Raw genomic sequence first — 18,641 nt, 5'->3', positions numbered from 1 at the left:
ATAGGCAGACAGACTATTTGGATATATTATTTTATAAAATGCCTGTTAAAGTCTCTTGCCTATTTTTCTTTTTTATTTTATTTATGTAAGTTATTTTTATTTTTTAAAATTTTTTATAGAGATGAGGTCTTGCTATGTTGCCCAGGCTGGTCTGGAATTCCTGGCCTGAAACAATCCTCCCACCTCGGCCTCCCAAAGTGCTGGAATTATAGGCATGAGCCAGTGTTCTCAGCCTTGCCTATTTTTCTAGTGGTTTATTTGTCTGTTTTTTTATTATTGATTTTAGGACTTGTCTTAATATTTATCAAATGAGCTCTTTGATGTTTAACAAATATTTCTTCTCTCCATGTGACTTAAATTTTTGTTCTCTTATTGATGTCTTTTAATAATCATAAATTCCTAATTTTGATGTAGTTTACTTTGTTCAGCTTTTCCTTTATAGTTAATGTTTTTGTATCCTGTTTAAAAAATCTTTGCCTATTCCCAAAATATTCTCCTATTTATCTTCTAGGAACAGTTTTACCTTTCACAGAGCTATAATTCTTCTGATTTTTTTTTTTTTTTTGCATGAAATGAGGTAAGGCTCAAAAGTAATTTTTTCCCCATGTGAATACCTAATTGACTCAGCACCAATATTTGAAAAGACTTTCTCTTTTTTTGCAGTGCTGCTTTTGTCATAAATCCATATATTTAGGGTTAATTTCATTTCTGCAATCTGTTCTTTTAATGGAATATTGCTTTGCTGAAAAGTTTTGGTATCTGGGAAGGTCTCTTCACTTTCTTCTTCTTTAAGATGGCATGGCTATTGTGGGGTCTTCCATACAAATTTTATGGTTCCTCATAAAACTATTTTGGGATTTTGGTGAATACCATTGGATTTAAGAATACTGCTGAATCTACAGATGAATTTGGGGATTTTCGATATTGAATTTCTCTGTTTATTTCAGTCTCTTTAATATAGTTCAATAAAATTCTGTGTATCCTTTGTTAAATTCTAGGTGTTTTATATTTTTGTTTCTTTTGTCAATGGTATCTTTTTGAAAATTACATTTTCTAAGTGTTGATATATGCAGAATGCAATTAGCCATTTTGCTAAACCTTCTTATTGATTCTAACAGATTCTTTATATATTATTTTGTTTTTCTGTGTAGATAACCATAGCATCTGAGAATAATGACAGCTTTGTTTTTTCTTTTCCAATATTGGTTCGTTCTGTTCTTTTTTCTTGTTTTACTAACTGATTAGGATAGCACTATCCAATGGAAATGTAACGTTAGCCTTACGTGTAATTTAAAAATGGCCAGTAGTCACAGTGGGAAAAAAAAACAAAAAACAGGTGAAGTTAGTTTTAATTATTTGCTTTATTTTATTTAACTCAAAATTGTCATTTCAATATGTAATCATTATAAAATTAATGAGATATTTTACTTTTGGGGGGGTACTAAATCTTAAAAAGCTGGTGTGTATTTTGCACTTACAGCACATCTCAGTTTGGACTAGCTGTATTTCCAGGCCTCATAGCTGTATGTGTATGGCTAGTAGCTATTGTATTAGACAATGCAGGACTTCAGTTACCAGTAGAGTGCTGATACTGCGCGTACTTGTTACTCATTTTGAAACAAATACTTCTGACATTTGACCATTACAAAGGATGTGTTCTGTAGATTTTGGTAGATATCTTTTATGTTATTAAAGAAGTTTCTTTTTTTTTCTTTTGAGGCAGAGTCTTGATCTGTTGCCCAGGCTGGAGTGCAGTGGTATGATCTCAACTCACTGCAATCTCCACCTCCCAAGCTCAAGCAACTCTCATGCCTTAGCCTCCCAAATAACTGGGATTACAGGCGTGCACCACCACACCCAGCTAATTTTTGTATTTTTAGTACAGTGGGGGTATTGCCACATTGGCCAGGGCTGGTCTCAAACTCCTGTCCTGAAGTGATCCACCTGCCTTGGCCTCCCAAAGTGCTGGGATTACAGGTGTGAGCTAATGCGCCTAGCCAAGAAGTGTTTTTGTACTTTTAGTGTACTGTGTGTTCTTCTTAACAAGAAATTTATTTATCTTTTTTTTTTTTTAACCCTTGAAGTGATCTTTCCTGATTTTCTAATGGTAAGCTACTCTTGTATTGCTGGAATAAACTCAATTTGGTCCTGATACCTCTTTATTCACTACTAGATTTGTTTTAATTTTGTTTTTAAGAATTTTTAAATTGTTCATAAAAGGAATGGCTGGTAATTTCTTTTTCTTTTCTTTCTTTTTTTTTTTGAAATGGAGTCTTGCTCTGTTGCCCAGGCTGGAGTGCAGTGGCACAATCTCGGCTCACTGCAACCTCCGCCTCCCAGGTTCAAGTGATTCTCCTGCCTTAGCCTCCCGAGTAGCTGGGGTTACAGGTGTGCATCACCACGCCTGGCTAATTTTTGTATTTTTAGTAGAGACGGGGTTTTGCCATGTTGGACAGGCTGGTCTTGAACTTCTGACCTCAGGTGATCCACCTCCCAAACTGCTGGGATTACAGGCGTGAGCCACCACACCTGGCCAGTAATTTCTTTTTTTAACTATGCTTTTCTGATTTTGGTTTAAAGGTTTTACTAGCCTCTTAAAATAAGCTCTGGAGAGTAAATAATTTTATATGTATGTAAAATCTCTAGAAAAGTTTTTATACAAGAGTTTCATCTTCTGTTACTTGGCAGTTTGGTAGATGGTAGAAACTTTGCATTTAAAACCTTATAGGTATTTTATAGTTCAGATACTATTTGTTTTGAGGGTTTTTAAAAACCTGTTCCTACTTTTTTCAGTTTCAAACTTTGTGATAGTATGTATGTCTGTTTTATTTGTTAGCAAATTTTGTAGCTTTTTAATCTATGTTTAAGTAATGCTTTTAAAAAGGGCCAAGATTCGTGTATAAGATACCTATGTGTTCAGCTTAAGCAAAATTAGGTTAGAAATGAAATTATATGAATCAAATTGTACTTAATTTAAGAGCCCTGGTTGCATTCGTAAAAATAATCTAGAAGGCTAAATGGACCATTTTTTAATGAAAAGGATACGTTGTATTAGCGCCATCTACTGTTAGGTCAGAATAATTACTTCTTGGTGTACATTTGGATTTTTCCCAATGGCATATTCCAAGTCCAGCATCTTTCTGCATGTCCTTTAACTTAATTGACCAGTCTGTAGAATGTGGGCGTTTTGAGCTATTCAAATAATATCCTGTCTATGTTCGGGGTCAGCCAATTTTTGTAGATCTTGTTTCATAATTCTTTTTTTTTTTTTTTTGAGACGGAGTCTCGCTCTGTCGCCCAGGCTGGAGTGCAGTGGCGCGATCTCCGCTCACTGCAAGCTCCGCCTCCCGGGTTCACGCCATTCTCCTGCCTCAGCCTGTTGCTGGGACTACAGGCGCCTGCCAACACGCCCGCCTAATTTTTTTATTTTTATTTTTGTATTTGTAGTAGAGACGGCGTTTCACTGTGTTAGCCAGGATGGTCTCGATCTCCTGACCTCATGATCCGTCTGCCTCGGCCTCCCAACATGCTGGGATTACAGACTTGAGCCACCGCGCCCGGCCCATAATTCTTGTTAAAGTAGCAATGGCAAATTTCCTACAATTTTCTTGATAGTTCATGATTTTAAAATAAAGCTAGCTGATTGTGCTAGCTTTCTACAAAGCATCCTTGTTTTAAAATTTGCTAATTGATAATTGTTATAAAGACTGGGAGATTAAAATTGAACATCCAATTTGTAGCTGAAAGACTGTCTAGAGAAAGCTGTATCTCAATATGTTGCTTGTTAATTCACTGAATGTCTAACTGCATCGTACATTATTAAGTGTATTCGTAATTTAGGGGAAAACCTATATCTAAATAATGTAGTTACTTTTTTTAAATTTCTTAATGTAAAGAATATTACAAAAATAGTTTTATATAATGTACTTATTAGGAATATAAGCTTTAAAGTTAGACTCTCTGAGTTTAAATACCGGCTTTAGCACTTGTTGCATTTATGATCTTGGGATAATTGTGAAGCATAAATATCTTTCTAAAGCACTTGGAATAACATCTGGCATATTAGTAAGCACTCAATAAATGTTAGTTGCTATCATTAATATTTTAATCAATGTTTACATATCCAAAGTGAACATAATGTTTCAATAACTATATTTTTATCTTAGTAACTAATAACTTTTTTGGTAATGAAACCTATAATATTTGACATAAAATATGTAACTTAAGAATATAAATGTTCAAAATGTTTACTGTTTGTTTCTGCATATCATTTAGAGTAAAGGGTAGTATGGTAGAGCAGAAACAACAAAGTTGAGTCTTCAGTCTCAGCTCTGTCAGTTACTAGCAGTGTAACTTGAGGTTATTTAACCTCTCTACTGAGTTTTTTGTTTTGTTTTGTTTCGAGATGGAGTCTCACTCTGTTGCCCAGGCTGGAGTGCAGTGGCGTGATCTCGGCTCACTGCAGCCCCTGCCTCCCAGGTTCAAGCGATCCTCTGGCCTCAGCTTCCTGAGGTACTGGGATTACAAGTGTGTGCCACCATGCCTGGCTAATTTTTTTTTGTATTTTTAGTAGAGATGGGGTTTTGCCCTGTGGGCCAGACTGGTCTCGAACTCCTGACCTCAGGTGATCCACTTGCCTCAGCCTCCCGAAGTGCCTGGATTACAGGCGTGAGCCACTGCACCTGGCTAACCTCTCTAAAGCTCAATCTCTTCACCTGAAAATGAGTTGTTTTGTGGATTAAATTATATAATGTATGTATAAAGTCATTCTTGGCACTTAGTAGACTAACAGCATAAATGTCAATTCTTTTATAACATACTGCAAATTTACTAACAAGCACATGTTTCCATAATTTTGCTTTATATTACTTATATGAAAATAAAAATATATTAAGCACCCTTTATATTTGAAAAGCTGATGGAGTTTGAGAAGGAACAAAGAAATTGTGACATCTTAAGAAGTATAATTGAGGATGGAATAGAAACGTGAAGAGTTTTAACTGGGAATAATGGTTCAGTCAGTAATATTTGTATGTGATTGCTAAATATACAGAATTTTTTTTTAATTCAAAGGAGGAATACTTTCTACACTGGACCTAGATTGCACGTCCCCCGCCGACTTTGTTATTATTGCTACAATTTTTTCGGTAGTATGGCCCATTGCACATTCTAGGAGGACATAAAGAGGATGAAATCCACTTGTGGATTATTAGAAGTATTTGTTGATTTCATGTTATCTGCCAGCATCATGGACCACGACTGTAGATATATCCAGCCTTCAGGGTGGGTGGAGTTAGGTGGGCTGTGTTGGTAAATGATCAGCACCGAGTATTGTTCCTGAGCATAGTAGATGCTTGTAAATATTTGAATGAACAAATGAAAGTGTCTGCATCACAGTTATTACACTGACTGAGGCTAGTGTTCTCATCACACGCTAATTTAAATTTCTATGTCAAATGGTAAATAGTTCATTCCTTCCTGTGTTCTCTGGGACTTTGCTTTATCAGGATATATCATCTCTTGTTTAATCTTTTCCACTTTATTGACAACCTAAGTGAACCAGAACCACCCACCCCTCACCAGTTACCTGTCTTCCTCATTTTACCCATTCATCTACACTGCTGTGGTGTGGCTGTTCCTTTTTCCTTACCACCTCCCACCCCAAGCTTTTTCTGCAGATGTCACCAACGACTTCCTAACTGCGAAGTCTCAAGCCCCGAGGATCCCATTTCCATCCTTCTTGTCTCATTTGATCTCTCTGTATCTTTGGCATTGCTGCCTGTTACTTCCTGAAGTTCTCCTCTGTTGGCTCCAGTGCACCAGTCATTTCTGGTTCTCCTTCTGTCTCTTGGCCTTCTCCTTTTCAGTCTCATTTACTATTTGTTTGGCTTCTCTCCCCAGCTCTCTTAAACGTTGGTGTTTCCCTAGGTTCTGTTGCTTGGCCTCCCTTCTTTTTATAGTAGGTTTTCTTTGTACTCCAGCGACCCGATTTATCTGTGGAACCCAATTCAGCCGCTGATAACACAAGGGGAAGAGGGTGTAGGCAGCAGCCCCCCGTAATCTCTATGACCTGTTACACATGAAAGCTTCACTGAGTAAGCATACAATCTATGTAAAACAACCAAAAAACAAACATTTATGTAAAAGAATTGTGGTTAGTATGGAAACTTGGCCTCAAGAAGTGTCTCCTAACCCCTGTCCCTGGACTCCTTTGTAGAAATTCTAGAGTTGTCCGGAGTGTCTTCAATTTCCCTGTGAACATATCTACTTGGATATCTCCTCCAAACAGCCTCTTATTTATTCCTGTTTTCATATAATCCACCCCTCCTGTATTCTCTCACAGCTGCTAGTACCAACATGTACTCTACCTTAAGCCCAAACCCTACATCATCCTAAATTCTACTTTATTCTCAACAGCTGGTCCTGGGATCGCTGCTGCCTTCATCTTTCATCTGTGAGAGAATTTCCTATATTATAATTATTTGATTCATGTCTATTTCTTTCATTAGAATCTTTATGTCCCAGGCACCTACAATTTTTATAGTATTAAGTGTTCAACTAATACTTTTATATGTAAAAATGAATTTATCAGCAATCACTAATTCCCAAGGAATTAATAGCATTGCCCTGTTGTCTTAAAAAAATGCCAAAACCATAAGACAATTGATTTTCCAATCTTAATTTTTTAATGTTAATGAATATTAAATTAATACTATATTAAAATGAAATACTTTTAAGATCTTTGTCTTTTACAGTTGCTCAATTTAAAGGAAAGTTTTTTTAGGTGCTGTTGATAACATTTTGGAACTTGTACATATCTTATACATTCAATTTAAAAAAAAGATCCAAACTTCTTATCAGTCTTGTTATTAACCCTATTTTTCAAATTTAATACTTCTCAGTATTTATTCATTGAATGCTCTCAAATGGTGGCTTAATAGTTTCATGTTTGTTAAATACAGAGCTGTGTCTTCCATCTGCTATTTTTGAAATAAAATTTTCATACAGCAGTCCTTGATAGGGCCAGCCTAGAATCATAGACTTTTTCCATTTTAGTCCTAAATAAATAATAGGATGGCACGCTGTAGATTCTGAATAGTAACAACTTATTTACCTGATTTTTCATTGGTTTGAGTATTTGATACACAGAAATTGAAGCTTAAACTTTTATCTAATCTTGTTTTAACCTTCTGAGAAGACTGTGTGTCCTTAGTGACTCAGATTTAGCATACGGGTGATGAGTTGTCTCATTTGGTGGCCAGTACTTACTTTTTGTCTTATTAGGTTGAAAGCTATCTCTTCTTGAGAATGCTGATGTATGTGGCTGGTAACAGCTTGCCATTTTTGTTTAGTTGCTTTTACTTTCCTGAAACCCAGGAAGCCAGATAATTAAGTTTTAAGGATTATACGATATACAAGTCAATAATTTTCTAACAAGATCTTAAAAGCACAGTATATTGCTTTGGTACAGTGGCTTTATGAGAGCTTTTTGAACTGTTTAGAGTAGGGGTGTCCAATCTTTTGGTTTCCCTGGGCCACACTGGAAGAAGAATTGTCTTGGGCCACACGTAAAATACACTAACACTAATGATAGCTGGTGAGCTAAAAAAAAAAAAAAAAAAAAAAAAAAAAAAAAATCACAGAAAGATCTCATACTGTTTTAAGAAAGTTCACGAGTTAGGCCACATTCAAAGCTGTCCTGGGCCATGCCCGTGGGTTGGGCAAGCTTGGTGTAGAGGTTGGTTTTCATTCTTCAAGTTTCTAGACTGTGTGCTAAAGGTTAGGGTTGCTGATTCTAGATACACAGATGCATTTTCCATTCATAGATAACCTAGTTCTGGTGTTTTTTAGTATCAGTCACTCTTGTGTAGTTTATTTCATTGGATCTGCTCATAGGGCCATCTAGGACCAAGTAAGAGGGCTTAATATTTTTTATTCAGTAATATTCAGAGACCTATAATCTTTGATGATACAGGATAGAGAGCCTGACTGAAAAGCTACACACATACACACACACGTAAACATACACACATATGTAAACACACACACACACACACACACACACTACCTGTGTGTTTGTTTATATATCAGACATAGCAAAAATTCATTAATGTCGTTTCTTTTGGTTCACTGCCAGAAATCCCTACCTAGTGCTGTTTGACAATTAGTGTCCATGTCTGCATACTGGGCTCTCTTGCTGGGTGGCGTCCATAGTAGGAAAACTAGATACCGTGGTAGAGTGTGGGAAACAAACTAATCATGAGTTTTCCATAAATAGTTTGATGTTGGCTTATGTTTTGGAATGTGGTGTAAATTTACTATCATTGGCTCATTTTAATTATGTAAAGAATTACTATGCATGAAAAATGTGAAAAAATTCAAATACCCCATTATTTTACCCTTCCCCCCCAGATTTTGAGCTTCCTATTTATTTTATTCTTTGTAGAGACAATAAAGCATATACACTCTGGCATCAGACTGCCAGGTTCCAAGCCTGACGAAAAATTATTAATTTATGCCTATGAACTTGGGCATGTTATTTAGTCTTTCTGTGTCTCAGTTTTTCTGCCTATAAAATGGTAAAACAAAGTTAGAGTTATCATGAGGATTACATGAGGTAATATACGTATAAAATACTTACTGTGTGGAGTTCAATATTAGTAATATTATTCTACATGTATTTTTTCTGTATAAAACATACAGAAATGTAAGTAAATTTTAAATGTGAGTAAATTTTAATATTTCTTGTAACTTAAGGCTTGCGGAATTTTCTGGCAGCTCTAAGAGAATGTTGTGATTTAACTGTTTAAGTAATTTAAAAATAGTTCTGGTTTTAAATTTTCTCCTAGTTTTCCCAAGGAATCTATAGATATTATTTTACTTATTATTATTATTATACTTATTATTTTACTATTTGCTTTTCATATAAGGATTTTACTTTAAAATAGTGTTAATACTTCTGTGTTCTTAATGGTCTCTTCTTCTGTCTCTTAAGGAATGGTATTTAAATCTATTAGCAGGCTGGGCGCAGTGGCTCACGCCTGTAATCCCAGCACTTTGGGAGGCTGAGACGGGCAGATCACTAGGTCAGGAGTTTGAGACCAGCCTGGCCAACAAGGCAAAATCCTGTCTCTACTAAAAATACAAAAATTAGCCAGGCGTGGTGGCACGCGCCTGTAAGCCCAACTACTGAGGAGGCTGAGGCAGGAGAATCACTTGAGCCCAGGAGGCGGAGGTTGCAGTGAGCCGAGATCATGCCCACTGCACTCCAGCCTGGGCAACAGAGCAAGACTCCGTCTCAAAAAAAAAAAAAAAAATCTATGAGCACATTTGATAGGGAGACCTCACTTGATCTAAGGGTTCATGCAAGGCTCACTTCAGGAAGGAACTTCCTGAGATCCAAAGAGTGATCAGAGTTATAAACTAGAAAAGGTGTGCCATGGAAGGACATGCCTTTCAGGCAGAATTAGACTTTTAAATGCCCAGAAATGAAAGGGAGCCATTATTATATATAAATAATATATATTGTTTCAGGAAAAATAATGGATTCTTATTTTTGCAGTGATTGTATTTTATTGTTAAATATATTGCATCTGGGAAGATCCATGCAACAATCTTTAAATTTTTAAAATCAATCAGTGACTAGGATAGTCTAATATAGTCTTAGTAAAATCTTTGTGTTTGAGAAAATATAGGTCAGGTTGGCCAGGCATGGTGGCTCACGCCTGCAGTCCCAGCACTTTGGGAGGCCAAGGTGGGTGGATCACTTGAGGCCAGGAGTTGGAGACCAGCCTGGCCAACATGGTGAAACCCCATCTCTACTAAAAGTGCAAAAATTAGCCAGCTACTTGGCAGGCTGAGGCACGAAAATCATTTGAACCTGGGAGGTGGAGGTTGCAGTTAGCCAAGATCGTGCCACTGGACCTCCAGCCTGGGCGACAGAGCAAAACTCTGCTCAAAATAAAACAAACAAACAAACAAAAAACGGGCCAGGTGTGGCAACTTGTGCCTGTAATCCCAGCACTTTGGGAGGCTGAGGCAGGAGGATTGCTTGAGACCAGGAGTTTTGAGACCAGCCTGGGCAACATATCAAGACCCCTATCTCTACAAAAAATTAAAAAATTGGTGGCATGCACCTGTAGTCCCAGCTACTTGGGCTGCTGAGGCAGGAGGATCACATGAGCCCAGGAGGTTGAGGCTGCAGTGAGCCATGATCATGCCACTGCACTCCAGCCTGAGTGACAGAGCAAGACCCTGTCTCTAAAAGAAAAAGAAAATATAAAAAGAAATTTGATTTTTAATGTAGATTGTAATTACTAACTATAGAAAACAGCCATCATAAAATTTCCCTTTGACTCATAATTGACTATGATTTTTAAATTAAAGGTTGACTTCAAGTATAAGATTTATTTTTCATAATTCAAGTGTCAGATCATGCAGTTTATGGGCACTCTTGATAACTTTCTTTTTTTAAAATAGAGCACATCATCCCTGTTTTTGTATATTGATATTTTTTATTAGATAATAATCAACAAAAAGAAAAAAATCACTTCATTAGTTATTCTGTTTATTTCAAGTTACAAATAATTTATATAATTGTTGACTGATACAGTATTAATGATTCTGTTTTATAATAAACATAATGTATTTTTATATTTAAATTCCTGGACACAATACAAGTTTCCCTACAGTTTGTATATAGCTTATATAACTATTAAAGTAGAAAGTTGGATAGACTGGGAGTAATACTTAATTTATGTATTATGTCAATAATCACATCTCAGCTAATATTTGAAAACTCCATATCCCTTAAGATGTAAACAGTTTTCATTAGAATATTAGTTTTTATTAATTATAATCCATGTAGCCCCCACCTAATGTGGGATACCAGTGCCTCTTCCAAATATTTTTTGGAGTCCCCAGAGTATATCATATGGTTCATGCAGAGCTCTGGGTGTCAACCACATGGCATTAATTTTAATTTTTTTCTTCTGGCCATGTACTAAGGTTTTGTCATGTTCACTGGAGACTGCCACTTTTGTTGGGCTTTGTTGTTGATCTTTCCTCTTTGGCCATTGCAGGGACTGGCTGAGCTGGGTCACTTAGTGCTTTGTAGGACTTTTTGGTGGAGCTTTCTAGTCTGGGAGTTTTATTTGAGGAAATATTTTTCACTATTATACTGATTTAATTTTATATGATGGCAATATAGGACTATTCAGATTTTGTATCTCTTTGTTTCAGTAAGTTATATTTTTTCTATTTGACCATTTAATCTATATCTCTTAAATTATGGTTTTATATTTTTTTCGTTCCTGATACTGCTTATTTCTGCCTTCTCTTTTTTCTTGATTAAATTATACTGGAAGCTTGCCGGTTTATGGTCTTTTTCATACAGCCAATTTTTGGTTTTGTTGATCTTCTAATATATGCTTGTTTTCTATTTTAACAGTTTTTGCTGTTGTCTTTATCTCCTTTCTTGAATTTTTTTTTTTTTTTGCTTTTATTTTGTTTGTTTTACCTCCCTCTCCTGACCCTCCCACCCTGCCAGTTTCCTTGAAATCCTTATCCCAATAATCTTTAGGCTTTATTCTAATGTTCAAGACTATACATTTCCCCTAAGTGCTACTTTAGATGCATCCTGCAGTTTTGATATATGCTACATTTGTCATTGTTCATTTCATTCTTATAATTTAAAACTACTTTTGTGATGTTGGACCCTTTGGAATATCTTTTTTCTATTACAAAATTTCTTTAATTTTCTAAAGTTTATTTTTTTAAAGAGATCCAACTTGTATATTTACTTACTAATTATATACATTTTCCATCTCATAATTTATACCATTCTGCTTTTATTTAATTCCTTTCACTTGTTTTTTTGGTTGGTTTTATCAGTCTCTTGTCTACCTTCTGGAACAACATTGCAGATTGTTTAAATAATAGAAAAACAAACAATTGTAGATTTCTTTTTGTTTCCCGCCCCTTCCCCACTTCTGCTCCAATAAGATAGTATATTTCTAGGGCTAGAGTAGAATATCTAATATATAAATTGCAGGAAGTACAATGAGGCCTTATTGTACTGGGAATGAAAAAGTTGTCAGACATCTCGTTTCTACATTTCTGAGACTTCTTGATACCTGCTTGCCTGGGTTTTGGTTTCCTTGTCTGGTTAGTTTTTCTTCCCTTTCCTCTCCCTCCCTCCTTTTACTCTCCTCCCGTCCTCCTTCCCCTACCTCCCTTTCTTCATCTCCTCTCCCTCCTTCTTCCCTCCATTCTTATTTTTATCCCTTCCTTCATCCTTTCTCTTCCTCTTCTCCTTCCTTCCATTCTTGCATCCTTATTGTTTTTTCACCTCTGACATAAGTGTTTCAAAAGTTGGTAAAACCCTCACTAGATTTTCCTGATTTTGGGATCAAGACGAAATGATCTATAGAGGCCTTATGTTATTAACTTGTTGCACTCTAAGAAAACCTAAAGAAAATCACCCATGCCTTTTAAAATGCTTGAAACATAACAAATCACTATATTCATAGTATTTTTGTTCTCTTTGAAGTAATGAGTCATCATAAATAAATTGGACCACTGCCCCTTTAAGTAGAAACTGCCTTAGGGGACAGATGGAATTTTGGGACTACTTCCTGAAGCACTTGTTTGTCCACCAGGAGTGTCAGTTGGGCCTGGGTGGGAAGAGAGGCCCAAGAAAGCCACCATAGTCTGTAGCATGAAGCTTTTCCTATAGTCTAGTGATAATCCTGCTGTGAGTACCTCACTGTAATTCAAATAATTGTGGAAGGAATTGTCTCTCAGTTGTCCTAAGTCCTGCCTAGTACCTTGAAAGGCAGTTGGTTTCTAAATACTCAGCTTGGAGGGTGAAATAAGGTTCAGTTCAGCCATTTTAGTTCTTTGCTTTGTTTTTCCTAGCTGGAAAAATTTTAAAGCTATTTTAAAAATCACTTGGAGGATTATTTGGAGATCATGATAGAAATTTTTTACTGGTTAACTGAGATGAATTGTATAGTCCTTTTTTAGCTTAAGATCTTTAAACATTTAGTTGCATAACAGCTTTTTAATTTGTTGGATTCCTCAGTTGAAGCCATTACAAATTGGCTTAAAACTGTAAAAGATTGAGTATTATATTGAGCCTTTCTATCAGAAAACATTAGCTTAATTAGTCTATAATTAAAGATGATGTTAGCTGTACTTTAGTTTGTCTTAGGAATAGAGGTCCTTAAATTATATGTAAACCATCAGTTGCATGGTTCTTTTGAAATGTGGATTTTTGTGAATGCTTAATAAAGCTGGCCTGACTCTAGCTTAATTTAAAAATATATACATCTATGCTAAATATATACACACAGACACACACACATATATACTGCTTCTACTGTTTGTATAACTTAAACTGATTTGCATGCTGACAAAAGTACTCATCCAGTTGTACAGTTTTATTTATTTATTTTTTATTTTTAGAGTAAGGGGTCTTGCTCTGTCGCCCAGGCTGGAGTCCAGTGGCATGATCTTGGCTCACTGCAACCTTGACCTCCTGGGCTCAAGAGATCCTCCTGCCTCAGCCTTCCAAGTAGCTGGGATTACAGGTGTGTGCCACCATGCCCGGCTAATTTTTGTATTTTTTGTAGAGGTGGGTTTTTACCATGTTGCTCAGGCTGGTCTCAAACTCCGGACCTCAAGTGATCCACCTGCTTTGGCCTCCCAACGTGCTGGGATTACAGGCCTGTGCCGTTGTGCCTGGCCTCCAGTTGTATAGTTTTAAATGAATGTAAAATACTTGAGTGATTGGTAAATTTAATATTATTTAATAAATTTAATATTTTAAATCTAAAAATGCATTAATCAGTTTGAATAAAAGATATACATTGGGTCTGCAATTCCAATTGAGAAATTTTATGTTTAGTTTAAATAAAAATTCTTGAATCTTAAAGGAAAAATAAGGCCGGGCATGGTGGCTCACACCTGTAATGCCAGCACTTTGGGAAGCCTAGGCAGGAGGATCACTCGAGGTTAGGAGTTCAAGACCAACCTGGGCAACATGGTGAAAACCTGTCTCTACGAAAAATACAAAAATTAACTGTGAGTGGTGGTGTGCATCTGCAGTCCCAGCTACTTGGGAGGCTGAAGTGGGAGGATCAGTTGAGCCTAGGAGGTCGAGCCTGCAGTGAGCTGATATCAAGCCGCTGCACTCCAACCTGGGTGACAAAGTGAGACACTGTCTCCAAAAAAAAAAAAGGAGAAATAAGCTTTTTTACCTAAATTCACCCTTGCATATGATGGCAAAATTTTCCAATTCTTTTAATGATAAACTAGTCCATTATTTAAAAATTCAAATTTCTTTTTGATTTGTGGGTTTCTGAAGTATTTGTAAACTTTCTAGTAAAATAATCGTGAAATTTTAGAGCAAGAAAGGAACTAAAAATAGCATTTGATTACTAATAGTTAAATGATGTTTGTTTTCATAACCATATAGATTTAATTGGAAAGCTTGTTTTTTAAAAGAACATTGAAATAACTTAGATTTTGGTTGTTGATCTTACTAGACAACCAGGAGTTAAGAGTAATTTTTGGCTGGTCTGAAGGTAGTGAGTTATCTCAATTGATTGTTCACGGTCAGTTACAGATTGAACTCCTTGTTTTACTCTTTCCCCCCTTCTCACTACTGCACTTGACTAGTCTTAAAAAAGTAAAAATAAAAAACAATTTTTAGAACTAGCTGTGATGATTTTCAAAGAAAGCCTTTTTTTTTTTTTTTTTTTTTTGATACAGGGTCTCGCTCTGTTGCCCAGGCTGGAGTGCAGTGGCATGATCTCAGCTCACTGCAACCTCCACCTCCTAGGCTCAGGTGATCCTCCCACCTTAAAGATTTAATTAGAAATTTATCTAATGAAAACTTTGGAAGATATGAGAAATCAAAAGGGAAATGTCTAACAAATATGTGTACCAAAGGCACTGGATGAAGGATAAAGAAATTATTTCATATGTATCAGATGTATGTGATTGTAATATATAGAGATACAGTTTTATATCTATGTATATTTAAAACATAGTATATAATGTATATATGGACATGTATATATGTAAATGTGTGTGTTTTTAACTAAAATTATACTTTAGTGAATATTTTAAATCTGATAGTGTACCCCTACCTGAGAGACACTTTTCTAGAGGAAATTATGTCTAATTGCAGGGACATCTAAGAAGAAACCTAAGAAAAGCCATTTATTTTATTAAGAAAGCCGAAAGGGAGAATTGAGTAACTTTAGAAGGGACTGTGATAGAGCTTTTAAACATGATGCTTAATTAAAACAATGAAATTTAAAGCAAATCAACTTGCAAATCTTATTGTTTCTTGAACTTTATTTTTTAATTTCTTATTTTAAACCACATTCTGAAAGCATCTTGAATTTTCTTTAATCATATATTTTTCTGAGTTTACTTAAGGATTTATAGATAATACTGATATCCTTGTATCTCCTGTAGCCATTTAGTGGATAATTTGGACATTCTAACTTATGGACAGGAAAGATAAAAGATTATTAAAAAGTCATTTGCATTATCATTATCCCTGATAAACCTTTTTGTTTTATACTTTTTTCTGTTAATGCCCATCTTGAGTCTTTGTAGCAAGACTTATGCTATAAAAATAAATATTTAGCAAAGTTGTTGATATGGTTTGACTGTGTCCCCACCCAGATCTCATCTTGAATTCCCACTTGTGGGAGGGACTTGGTGGGAGGTAATTGAATCATGGGGGCAGGTCTTTCCCCTGCTGTTCTCGTGATAGTGAATAAGTCTCATGAGATCTGATGGTTTTAAAAAGAGGAATTCCCCTGCACAAGCTCTCTCTTTTTGCCTACGGCCATCTATGTAAGACGTGACTTGCTCTTCCTTGCCTTCCGTCATAATTGGGCTTCCCCAGCCACGTGGAACTGTGAGTCCAAGTAAACCTCTTTCTTTTTTAAATTGCCCAATCTCAGGTCTTTATCCACAGCATGAAAATGGACTAATGCAGTTGTACAATTAGATGTGGAGCTTATTTTGAGAAGAATTTGAGGGATAGAAGGAATGTTCAAAAATATATACCTCAAAATAAAGAAAATTGCCTTTCCTTCAAGATTAGGTCATGGCTCACTGCAGTCTCAACCTTCCAGGCTCAGGCAAAGGCAGTCCTCCCACCTCAGCCTCCAGGGTAGCTGGGTCTACAGGCGCATGCCACCACAACCGGTTAATTGTATAGCCAGGGTTTCACCGTTTTGTCCAGGGTGGTCTCAAATTCCTGGACTCAAGTGATCTGCCCACCTCAGCCTCCCACAATATTGGGGTTACAGGCGAGGACTATGCTTTTTCATGTTTCCGTTTTAGGGACCTGGTACACATAGCAGGTCCTCATATGTTTGTTGAGTGAGTGAGTGGGTGAGAGGGGAGACAGAAATCAGATATGTCAATGGTTAAGAGTGTCTGAAGGATTGATACCAGTGTGCAAAGTCAAACATGCTGTCTCATATGAAAAAAAAGGAACAGTTCTCAAGTTGTGAGACAAAAGAGATGACCAGTATTTGTTAAATAGAAGAATTCAAAGGATGCTGTATAACAGAAAAATGCCACAGTTTATCTTTGCATTTGTGACCCCTCTTTATTCCAGGGGTCACATTCTAAGACTCCCCATGGATGCCTGAAACTGAGGATAGGATCAAAACCAATATTCAGTATGTTTTTTCCCTATACATACATACCTCTGATAAAGCTTAATTTATAAATTAGGCACAGTAAGACATTAACAACAACAGTAATAAAATAGAACAATTATAACAATATGCCAGCATTACTACTCTTGCACTTTGGGGCTATGAAGTAAAATAAGGGTTACTTGAATCCTCCAATCAGTTTGACACGCTGACAGTGGATCTGATAACTGAGACAGTTACTGGGTGACTAATGGGCAAGTAGTGTATACAATGTGGATCTGCTGGACAAAGGGAGGATTTCAGCACATAATTTAACATTTATGACTTATTTCTGGAATTTTCCACTTAATATTTTTGGAGTATAGGTAACTAAAATTATGGAAAGTGAAACCACAGATAAGGGAGGACTCCTGTAATTGGTAGTTTATATTTTCACAGGATAAGCTTTCAATATTTTATTTGTCAAAGGAGACTTAGTCATCACTTAACAATTTTCTAAAAGTAATTATTGTAGATGATGCTCTGAAACTGCCAGTGGTTCTGTATTTTAATTCACTGTTTTAGAACTATTCTCTTATACGTCGATATGATGTTAAGAAACTTAAGTCTATTTAGGTTCATTGAAGAGTCTGAACAATCTAAAAATTATATGTTTAGTAAAGATATAGAAATTTACCATACTTAATCTCTACTTGTAGTTAAAAATTGATCAAGCAATGCTATCTAGTAAGTTTTGCAGTTCTATTTATTTAACATTCCGGCTATTTAACTGTCAGAAAGGAAAGTGTGATGGTAAGAGTTTATCAAGAGATCCAAGTGCTACACAATTGCATTTCCACATCTTATGTTGGGAGAGAATTTAGTTTTGACCTGAGAAATAATTTCATTTCAAACAAATTTCAGTGCATTTTAGCTAATGTCAGCATGAGTATTTAATATTTTAAAATAACTTTATCTTGATTAATATTTTTTCAAATAAGCACATTTTTTAAAATTAGAAAATTTATGGTAAAGTATGAAGTACTTTTGAACAGGTACCACAAGGTGGCAGGATTGTATTTTGTAGATCTTTTTGCTTTGATGAACAGCAAACCCTTGGTTATCTAAAATCTAAGTTTTCCAGGTAGTTAGCTATTATGCACTTTACATGCCAGAACTTTTAAATTTTAACTTTTTTGATGGAAAACTAAACTATATTTCACGTTTCCTGATTTCTTAAGCAGTAGAATATAACTTATCTGTTGTCATTGAGCCATTTGAATGTATTATTGGATGTGATTAAGATGGAGTGGTCAGTAACAGTAGTGTGGAGGGAATAAGGACTGGTCCCAGCAGAGACTCTGGACCTTGACTCTTAAAAGCTGGGTCTGACGTCAACTTGCTTTTTTGCTTTATCTGCATTTTTTTCCTATTGGAGGTGAAGTGAATCATGTGAAGTGCCAGCCTCTGGTGTGGTACAACATGGCTGCTTTCTGCAAAATTAAATAGCAAATGAAGGCAGACATTGCCTTCTCCCAGCGGCTTTTGTGACACAGGGTATTTGGGGGAAGGAAAATAAACTATGAGGCCTTAAAATTTCTTCTTCAAACACCAGTATCGTAAAGGTAGCACCAGGCCATGAGGAATGAGTTCTGTAGTTATGAGAAATATTAGAAACAAATCTAACTGCTCATGGAGCAACTTTAAGGAATCTTTCCTATAAAAATATTTTAGACTCTGAGTTGTACATCATTTGTATGAATGAGATAATAATAATTATAAAGGATGTGGCCAGACACGAATCTATTTTCCTTTCGAATCCAATTACCTGCTCTGGTAATTGGAGAGCTGTTTCAAGGCAGTTTGTGCCTTTATTGGTGATAAAACAAGCAGTGGGTAAAATCTTCATCCTTTGGACTTCTTGGTTTGCTCATTTGTGGATACTGTGTTTCCCTTTCCACAGGCTTC

General features: G+C 35.9%; 1 protein-coding gene across 8 annotated transcripts in view; it reads left to right on the top strand.

Annotated features, from left to right (window-relative positions):
- The window catches only part of TSC22D1 (TSC22 domain family member 1), a 143,031-nt gene that overhangs the window by 86,690 nt on the left and 37,700 nt on the right, over nucleotides 1-18,641 (top strand). Inside the window, exon 1 of one of the 8 annotated variants that reach the window (XM_004054454.4) lies at nucleotides 12,659-12,754. The exons of the other annotated variants lie outside the window; for them this stretch is intronic. The gene's annotated coding sequence lies outside the window, so the exon portion shown is untranslated. Of the gene's footprint in view, nucleotides 1-12,658; nucleotides 12,755-18,641 lie in introns of those variants that run through there. 8 annotated transcript variants of the gene reach the window in all.

Source organism: Gorilla gorilla, chromosome 14 (genome assembly GCF_029281585.2).
Source record: "Gorilla gorilla gorilla isolate KB3781 chromosome 14, NHGRI_mGorGor1-v2.1_pri, whole genome shotgun sequence".
NCBI classification, from domain to species: Eukaryota; Metazoa; Chordata; class Mammalia; order Primates; family Hominidae; genus Gorilla; species Gorilla gorilla.
Note: the sequence above shows the minus strand (reverse complement) of the source record. Positions and strands in the feature narration are given on the sequence as shown.